Source organism: Miscanthus floridulus, unplaced genomic scaffold (genome assembly GCF_019320115.1).
Source record: "Miscanthus floridulus cultivar M001 unplaced genomic scaffold, ASM1932011v1 os_2477_1_2, whole genome shotgun sequence".
Classification (NCBI taxonomy): Eukaryota; Viridiplantae; Streptophyta; class Magnoliopsida; order Poales; family Poaceae; genus Miscanthus; species Miscanthus floridulus.
In genome coordinates this window covers 1-9,696 of record NW_027098320.1, presented here as the reverse complement: position 1 = coordinate 9,696, position 9,696 = coordinate 1, and the positions used below count along the sequence as shown (strand labels likewise).

General features: G+C 56.7%; 1 pseudogene; it reads left to right on the top strand.

Annotated features, from left to right (window-relative positions):
- The first annotated feature begins 2,441 nt into the window (after positions 1 to 2,441).
- LOC136535005 (potassium channel KOR2-like) lies at positions 2,442 to 6,317 on the top strand (annotated as a pseudogene).
- Positions 6,318 to 9,696: the final 3,379 nt, after the last annotated feature.

Here is a 9,696-nt window from a genome sequence, read left to right as displayed (position 1 = left end):
AGTACCTCAAAAAAAAAAGGTCAGATTAGTGAAAGCATCGGCTCATCCTGTGGTGTCACTACTCACTACCACCTTTAATTTTGACCTCTTCCTTAATCTTCTGTGGGCCAAAGAGCCAAAGAGGGTTCAGTGGCATCACAGGAGGTACTCTGAGCTCTGAAGACGACACGCAGGATGCGCACTAGCAAGATACCCTGACAGCGACTGACCTACCCATTTGATTGAGCTTTGACCAGTTCGTTGTTACCGGCCGGAAACTGCCCAAGCTAGATGCTGAATCTGTTCCCGAAATTCACTTGGAATTTTGCTGGTTCTTCGTTCAATTTGCCGCAGCGCCCACAGGCCACAGCTGATGAGTTTGGCTGAGTTCCAGTATGTCAGTTAGGCAAATTTCGCATTAACTGTTGCCAGTTTGGTCGCCGCCAAATTTGTTCAGGGGAATTCGGCAATGCCTCGATCAAAAGGTACACGGTGCTGTTTGGAACGCACGAGTCATGTCAATTCCGGCGATTTTCCCGTGTCCCTATAGCTGGCCATTTGGCCCCAGCACGACGGCCGGCCCGAACACGACATGAAGAAGCATGGCCCAAGAACGGCCTGGCCCGACGCTCATCGTGCCAGTGCCTGGCACGGTCCAGCCGTAGTGCCGTGCCTGGGCCTCCATTTCAGCCCGTAGTGCCAGCACGAGCACGGCCCACTTAATGGGCCAGCCCGGCTGCGGCACGGCTCGGCCGCTGGTGGCCCAAAAAAAACCCTAAGTCCCTAACCCTTACCTCCTCCCCTCCGCAAGCAGACGCCGGCTCCCTCCGCAAGCAGCAGCCGCGGGGGCTCCCTCTCTGGCTTTCTCGGTCTCTCCCGTGGCCGCCCGTGGGGTGCCGCCGCCGGGGCGCGGCCGCGGCTCCTCCCCTCCCCAACAGGCCAGCAGCAGTCGCCGGCCCCTCCCTTTCTAGCTCTCTCCCGTGGCCACCCGTGGGGGGCCGCCGCCGCCGCCGCTCCTCCCCTCCCCATCCCCAACAGGCCAGCAGCAACCGCCGGTCCCTCCCTCTCTAGCTCTCTCCCGTGGCCGCGGTGGAGCGGCTTCACTGGCACGGCGTGGCGGAGCGTCCTCTCTCCCTCGCGGCGCCCGGATCCATGGCATGGCGTGGCGCGGCCTCTCCCTCGCCAGTGCTTAGATCCACGGCGGCGGCGGGTAGATTCGGCAGCCATGGCCCAGATCCGCCCCCTTGCTCGCGGATTCGGCCTTCTCTACGGCATCGAGTGTGGCGGCGGCGCGGCCCCGGCGAGGGCGAGCACAGGGGGTGGCGCGGCCCCACGCCGGCGGGCGAGCACAGGCGGCGGCGCGGGCACGCCAGGCTGCCGTGCTCGACAGCACGGCACGGCACGGTTCACCGCTGATAGGGCCATGCCTGGGCCAAGGTCTCGGCACAGCGGCACTGTTAGGCACGGCACGGTTAAGCCACCGTGTCACATAGTGCCGTGCCGTGCCTGACCGTGCTCGTGCCAGTGCCGTGCCGTGCGGCCCGGTTGGCCATGTATACGGTGTCCCAAATAAACGATGCCGCCTGAGATCCAAACGGACTGCCGGATTCCTGATGCACGCTGCTGCCTGCAAAAAGAAGTAAGCTGCCCGAAATCAGCTGATGCTGATCCCTGCAGGATATGGATATTTGACTTGTCCTTGCGCTGCAATGCAGGTAAAGCCTAGATAAAGTGACTTGGCTGCATGCATGATGCATAAAAGTTTTGAGATGGCCATTGCAGTGTTGCAGCAAAGCAGCAGCAACCATCAACTGCGTGGGCATGCATGTCAAATGCGTAGCTAGTAGCTGCCTACAACTATATACAAGGTGACGACATACATACATCGCACAAGCAAACTTGAATTTAATTTCTGCACCGCAACTTGTAGCAAGAGAGAGAGATATACGGCAGGCAGATTCAGCAAAAGGGCCTAGCTAGGTGGTCGAGCTTCAAGAAGGACACTTGAGCTTTTAAAATGGTCATCCATGTCAGCACGCCGTGGAAACGGACAATCTGAGAAACTGCACCGGCCGGAGGAAGAGGACCGGAAAAAGGAGGCCTTGGCCGGTTGGCGCCTGAGTGCGCCATGCCATGCCATGCGCTGCAGGGGTTTTTAAGCGTTTTAAAGGTGAGGAGATGAGGTGACGAGAGACGCCATGTGCTGCAACTGGACTACTGGAGTGGGGTCTGTGGAGTCTCCCGGCCGGCGGCAATCCCCAGCCCCCAAGGCCCCAACAAACCTTGTGCCGAATGCTGGTGGCTGGCTAGTGCCGTCTGTCGTCTGTGCAGCACCCAATGACCCAACTGCCAGTTGCTCCTTGCGCAAACGTTATTAACAACCACAAGTGGAACTGTGGCAGGGCCACATTCACACAGCCACATATATATATGCCTTGTGTGTGTGGCGTTCTGGACTTGCATGGCACTGCACAGAGAAACGCTAAAGCGGTGGTAAGAGAATATATAGTGAGATAGTGCGAGAGAGCAAGAAGAGGCACATCGATCATGGAGAGAGAGATGTCTGCAGAGTATGAGCTGAATGAGATAGATGCTGCGGACACCTTGCATGGCTCTGTGGGGAGCAGGCTCTCCCTGTTTGCGAGGGAGCTCAAGTCGAGGAGAAGCAGCTGGGACAACAGCAGCGCCCTCAGGCTTCCACAAAACTTTTGCTATGGCAGCTTCGTCATACACCCTAATGGAAGGTATGCAACAGACTAAGAGTTTTTTTTTTCTCATTCTCCCATCTGACATCTCATCCGTTCAGCACTTCTGCTTCAGCTCATAGATGATGATGCTAGGACTAGGTAGCTATAGGTAGCAAAAGATGAAGGTGCCGATGCATGCAGAAGCAAGTCTCTAATTGCACGTATATTGAGCAGCCAGCCAATCAGAGAACGAACTTGTGCATGGAATGAGATGTTCCTGATTAAGACAGGAATCATGCAGTGGAGGGTAGCTGGCTAGCTGCCTAACCGTCGTTGCATAATTGCATTTCACTTTCATTCAGACGTACTCGTCCAATGATGCCAGTGTTCTTGATATATTAGCTGCCTGATCTCTACTATCTCTATCTGCTGCACACAGGTGGTACAGGATCTGGTCGAGCGCGATGTTCCTGTGGTCCATCTATTCCACCTTCTTCACCCCCTTCGAGTTCGGCTTCTTCCGGGGCCTCCCGAAGCACCTGGTGGACCTCGAGTGCGTGCAGCTCCTCTTCCTCGCCGACGTCGCCGTCCACTTCTTCCTCGCCTACAGGGACGCTCACACCTACCGGATGGTGTACGACAAGCGCAAGATCGCCCTGCGGTGAGGCAGGCTGGCCGGATGAATGAGCTCGGGGCCTCGGGCACCGTTCTTTTCACAAAAATACAATGGACCTAGTAATAGCATGCATCTCTCTTTCTGACAGTGCCTCTGAATTTCTGATTTCTGGTGTTCTTGCGCAGCTACATCAAAGGAAGCTTCGCTCTTGACATCCTCGGCTGCTTCCCATGTGATTTCATATACAAGGCGACGGGAAGGACGGAGGTGGTGAGGTGCCTGGTGTGGCTCCGCCTGTACAGGGCCCGCAACATCCTGGCCTTCTTCAAGCGGATGGAGAAGGACATCCGCATCAGCTACCTCTTCACGCGGATCGTGAAGCTCATCACCGTCGAGCTCCACTTCACGCACACCGCCGCCTGCGTCTTCTACTACCTCGCCACCACGCTCCCGCCGGCGCGCGAGGGCGGCACCTGGATCGGCAGCCTCACGCTGGGGGACACCAGGTACATCAGCTTCAGGGAGATGGACCTGCTCACCCGCTACGTCACCTCGCTCTACCTCGCCATCGTCACCATGGCCACGGTCGGCTACGGCGATGTCCATGCAGTGAACCCGAGGGAGATGGCCTTCACCGTGGTGTACATCTCCTTCAGCATCCTCCTCAGCGCGTATCTCATCGGCAACATGACAGCGCTCATCGTGAAGGGATCGAAGACCGAGAGGTTCCGGGACAAGATGACCGACCTCATCAGGTATATGAACAGGAACAAGCTCGGCGCCGGTATCAGGTCCCAGGTGAAGGCACCTGCTGCTGCAGTACGAGAGCAGCTACACCAGGGACAGAGTCGTCGACGACATTCCGGTCGCTGTCCGATCCAAGGTATCTATCCACTCTTCGTACCAGAGGTATATATGGCCAAAGACCAAGAGAGCTTCATTTTTTTTTTTTTTTTGAAAATATGGCAGGAGCTCTGTCTCTTAATTAAGATAGGAATAAGAGTTTATGTACAGAATGGCCGAAGGCCTAAGGGCACACCCAGAACACTTTCTCCGCTAGTGTGTTGAACTTGTATTTTGTTTTGCAGATGTCCCAGACACTGTATCTGGACATGGTTTCAAGAGTGCACCTGTTCAATGGATGCTCGGAAGACTTCCTTAGCCAGATTGTAAGATTTATTTGCAGATGTAGCAGAAGCTTCTTTGATTTCATTAGTCATACAATTAGTGCACGCATAGTATATTCATTCAAATCCTTCCACTCATGGTTTCAGGTGGTAAAGTTACATGAAGAATTCTTCCTCCCTGGGGAGGTTATCTTAGAGCAAGGCACTGTGGTGGATCAAATTTATATTGTGGCACACGGATGCTTGGTACGAATTGTCAACAGAAATTTACAACCATAGTTCTATTGTTCATTTTTCAAGAAAAAAATACATGAATTATGAGAAAACAGAACTGAGCTTTATCACTGCATGAGCACAAACAACTAACCTTCAATCATCCTATATTTCCCCGTTTGTGGCTGTCGCAGGAAGAGGTGGCCACTGGAGAAGGTGGATCAGAGGAGATCATCTCAGAGCTCCTGCCCTACGACATCGTCGGCGATGTCTCCGTAGTCTGCAACGTTCCACAGCCACACACAGTGAGGGTCTGTGAGCTTTGTAGCCTCCTGAGAATCGACAAGCAGTCCCTGACCAGCATCCTGCAGATTTACTTCAAGGATAGCCGTCAGATCTTGAGCAACCTACTCAAGGTAAGCATGTCAATCAAAGGGAGTGATGTTTTCGCAGCCCGAGCCAAAATTTAGCTGAAAAGAATTTGTTCTGTAGGGGCGAGCAACCGAGCCCAAGGGGAAGCAGCTGCAATCAGATATCACTTACCTGATATCAAGGCAAGAAGCAGAGCTGGTCCTTGGAGTGAACAATGCCGCTTACCATGGAGATTTGTTCCGTCTGAAAGGACTGATCAGTGCAGGAGCAGATCCGAGTAAACCTGATCATGATGGAAGGACTGCTCTGGTATGTGAACTCTCTCATACAGTAATACTATTCAGACTTCAGAAGTTCATTTTCACTGAAAAAACTGAAACGTGAAGCACATTTTCCTTTCTGAAAATATGAAGTATGGGCTGGCTAGCAGCTAGCATAGCTTAAATTATTTCCTTTTGTGAATAACCAAGTGTAAAGACATATGTAACTTCAGATTTACCAAAACCTCTCCTTACAGCACGTTGCTGCGTTAAGAGGATATGAAGATATTGTCAGGTTCCTAATTCAGCGAGGAGCCAATGTCAACAGCATAGGTATGCAGGAAAAATGTTCACTGCGACCATAAATGTATACATGTTTTGATAAACAACCGTATCTGAAACTGCAGATAAGTTTGGGAATTCACCGCTATTGCTAGCGCTGAAATCAGGCCATGAGAGGATCACCTCTCTCCTAGTGAAGCACGGTGCAGCCCTGAACCTAGAAGATACCGGAGGGTACCTGTGCAGGGTCGTCACGGACGGCAAGATCGACCTGCTCAAGAGGCTGCTCAGGTTCGGCGTCGACCCCAACTGCAAGAACTACGATCACAGGACGCCGCTTCACGTCGCTGCTGCCGAGGGCCTGCACCTCGTGGCCACCATGCTCGTAGACTTCGGAGCAGACGTTCTGGCCAAAGACAGGTGCGCAGCAGTATTATGCATGAATTTCACAAGAGTTTTTTTTTTTCCGGCCACGCCGAAGCGCGTTTTTCATTAAGAAGAAAGGAGTTTCAAACAACAACTTGGAGACGGTAACCCAAGGTTACCGGACTCCAACGAACAACGAGCACCATAAAGTGATTACATAGCAACTAATTTGCGACTAAAACACACGAAGCAACCGGGAAGCCTCACATCCTGGCCACGAGTGAGTGGAGGCGCCTGAACCCGGCCGTGCACCAGGCTTCCACCTCGAACTTGAACCTTCGTTTTGCCCCATTGTAGACATGGTGATGCAGCAGCAGAGGGCAGTGATCAGAATAGTCGGAGGAGAGCGGTTTGAGGACATGGTTGGGGAAGGCAGACAACCAATCCGCCGTGGCGAACATTCTATCTAGGAGCTCCAGTGTTGGCTGTTCTCTGCGGCTGGACGAAGTATATAATCTCCCCACCATGTTGATTTCCTCGAGCTGTAGCTGGTCTAGGAAAGCCCGGACACGCCGCATACTGCGCCTATCAAGCCTGTCATTATTTTTATCCTGTGCCCGATAGATCATATTGAAATCGCCACATAGGAACCAAGGGCCCAAGGAGGCGGCCCTGAACTGTCGCAGCTCATCAAGGAACTCGATCTTGTCTGAATCAAGCTGAGGCCCGTATACGACTGAGATCCACCAGGGCTGACCCAACGGAGCCCTGCTGGAGAATCTGGCGGTCAGGAAGAATCTGCCCCTATGTAGAGAGTCCACCGACCAGCAATCACGTGCCCAGGCCAACATGATACCCCCGGCTGTGCCATCAGTAGGCATAAAATCATAGTCAAAGGAGCCCCCCACAATTTCGACAGCAACATTGTTACAAACAGAGGAGAGCTTGGTCTCCTGGATGCAAACTATGGTTGGTTTAAGAAGCAACACAAATTCCTTGACGACATTCCTCCTCGCGCGGTCATTGAGACCGCGGACATTCCACACAAAGCAGCTGGAGTTTGTTAACATGGAGAACAGTTGGGCGACGAAGTCCATGAGCACTGACCGATCAGGCCATGCCATTGCCCAGCCCCTCGAGGTTGAGGTCCAGGGCCGCCAGGTCGATGTTACCAAGCAACAGCTTCTGTAAACAATTTTGCTTCCGCTGGGTCATGTCCCCGCGAAACGCAAGCTTGAGTTTCGCTTCGGCCTCCGCATCTGGCGCATTCTCGTCGACATGAATCCCCATCTTCTTCAGCAGTACAATTTGCGCCTGTCGAGTCGCGTTCGGTGCACGCGGTCATGCTGCGATCCGTCCGCTCCGTCGCAAGGAATGGATCGAGACAGGCGTCCGGGAGCGGCGCAGCGTCGGTCCGCGGCGAACGAGCGGTGTCTGTAACGGGATACACACTTCACCCTCCAACATCTCCTGGATCGATGGTTCATCAGGCACCACGTCGCAAACGGCATCCGCCGGTCCTAGAGGAACTGTGTTAAGAGGAGGTTGTGCGGTAGGAGGAGTCGAGGATCCCTGCGGTGGTGGCGAGGCCGGCACTTCCGGTGTGGGTGGGCTATCTGACGTCTGTGGAAGGACTAGGCGCACAGGAGAGACACCCGGCCGAGGAGCCAAAGCCAGCTCGTCCTCAGCGCATGCTGCCCACCAGTCTTCGCGTGGCGGCGTTGGCGGACACTGGACACTTATGCCCACCAGCAGGAGGTGCGGGGCAATGTTGATGAAGCGGGCCACCATACCGGTGGCAGGGGAATTCCCGGCGTGCGCGACAGGGAGTGGCGTTGCGGGCACCGCAGCAGGCGAGGCGGGCAGCGCATCCCCGGTGGACCCGGGCGCCGGTTCCAACGTCAGCCGAGGCGGGGTGGGTGGTGGCGAATCCACCGGAGAGTGAACGACTAGCCCACGCGAAGTCGCAGCATCAGCATGCCCAAGAGGCTGGGCTGCAAGGGGGCACGACACGGCACCGATCAGGACAGACGTTGCCGGGGCAGCGTCGCGACCGCAGCAAGCCCCAGGGTGGTAGTGGTTGTAGTTGCTATCACCGGAGTCGTCGTCGACTTCAGAGTTCCTGTGGGGTGTTGGCCAATCCTCGACATAGCCGTCATTGGCGTCAGCATTATGATCGCCGTTACCCCCGTCGTCACTACCACCCCCATTATCATCGTCATGGCCGCCATCATCTCCATTGTCAGAACCTAGTGGCGTGCTCCAATCTTGGAAAGCAACCAGCCGCATACGTACTAGGTACCAGAGTCCGGGCGACTTAGTACGGGCAGCATCGTCCACCCCGGGCAGGCGAGGCTCGATGAAGGAAGGGTGCCAGCACCAAGCGGTGACGAAGAATTCCCGGTCATCATCATCAGGAACGCCCCGCAGTCTAGTGACCTGAACATGTGAGCACGAGGGGCCAAGGATGGTCTGCGCCACCGTCGCGTTCCGGGCATGCAGGGGCACGCGTAGCATCCCGACGACCACCCTGTAGCGGAAGGTGGCGGCGCTGGCCAAAGACGTGCGACGCCATGGCCGCCAAACCAGCGGCATCAGCGCCCCGCCAGGCCTGGAGGCGAGAACGCGATCCCGGTCCGCGTCCCGCCAAAAGTAGGCAATGAAGTCTTCCGGGTAGTGTTGACGAACCACAACATCATCTCTGGTGAGCTCAAAGCGGTTGTAGAGGTCGGCGTAGACCGCAACAATGGAGACGTGTGGCCTGGTCCCGCCAACGACTGCCACCAGTGCACGTCCCAGGGCATCCTCAGCCGCCTGAATCACGTCGGAGCACGGTACCACCACGAACGTGCCGCGAGGGCGCCACGGCTCTTCCTCCCCACCGATGACCATCGCAGCAGTTGATGAAGACGGTCGAGGCGGCGGCAGAGGCGGCAGCGGGGGGGGAGGGGAAGCCGCGCAGCACCATGGCACCGAAGTGGAGCGTCCCGTGGATGCAGACGTTGGCGACGCGGAGTCAGCCAACCCACGGCCATGACCAGAATGCGCGCGGCGCGGCCAGGCACCGCGGCCACAACGCGGCGGCGGCGGCGGAGGTGGCAGCGGGGGAGAAACCACGCAGCACCTCGGCACCGAAGTGGAACGTCCCGTAGAGGCAGACCGCGGCGACGTGGTGTTGGTCGACCCGGGGCCGTGGCCATAGTTGCCGTGCCGGGGCATAGTCCCACGGCGAGGCAGGACCCTGCGCCCCTCGTTGGAGCGCGACGGCTGGCGACGACGCTTGATGCCTGCCAGCTCCCTCCGGATCGGGAATGGGCAGCTGGTGACACGTGACCCTCGGTCCAGCAGTTGTAGCACTTGGCCGGGAAGCGGCAACTAGCCCGGATGTGGTCATCGGCCAGGCAGTTGAGGCATCGCCCATGGAGCCCCGGCGGAATGGGCCTCGGCGAACGTGGGGGGGGGGGGGGGGGGGGTGCTGGCGTCCGAAACGGCGACTGCGGACCAGGTGGTAGCCTTCCGCATCCGGCGGACCCCGGGCACGAGCCGAGTGAGCCGGCGGAGATCTGTGGCGTGGTGGTGAAAACCCAATGGCGGCGGCCTCCGGGTGGGAGCGACGGGAAGCCGCCATGAAGCCCTCCGGGCGTCCCCCGCCGCTTCCGGTGGCGGCGCGCACGCTGACGTCGAGCGGAAGGCTCCGCCACCTCCTTCCCCTTTCCCGGCGGCGGTGGAGATGGCAGTGGATCTGCGGAGGAAAGGTCGTCCTCCGAGTCACTGAGGACATCCTCAGGACCACG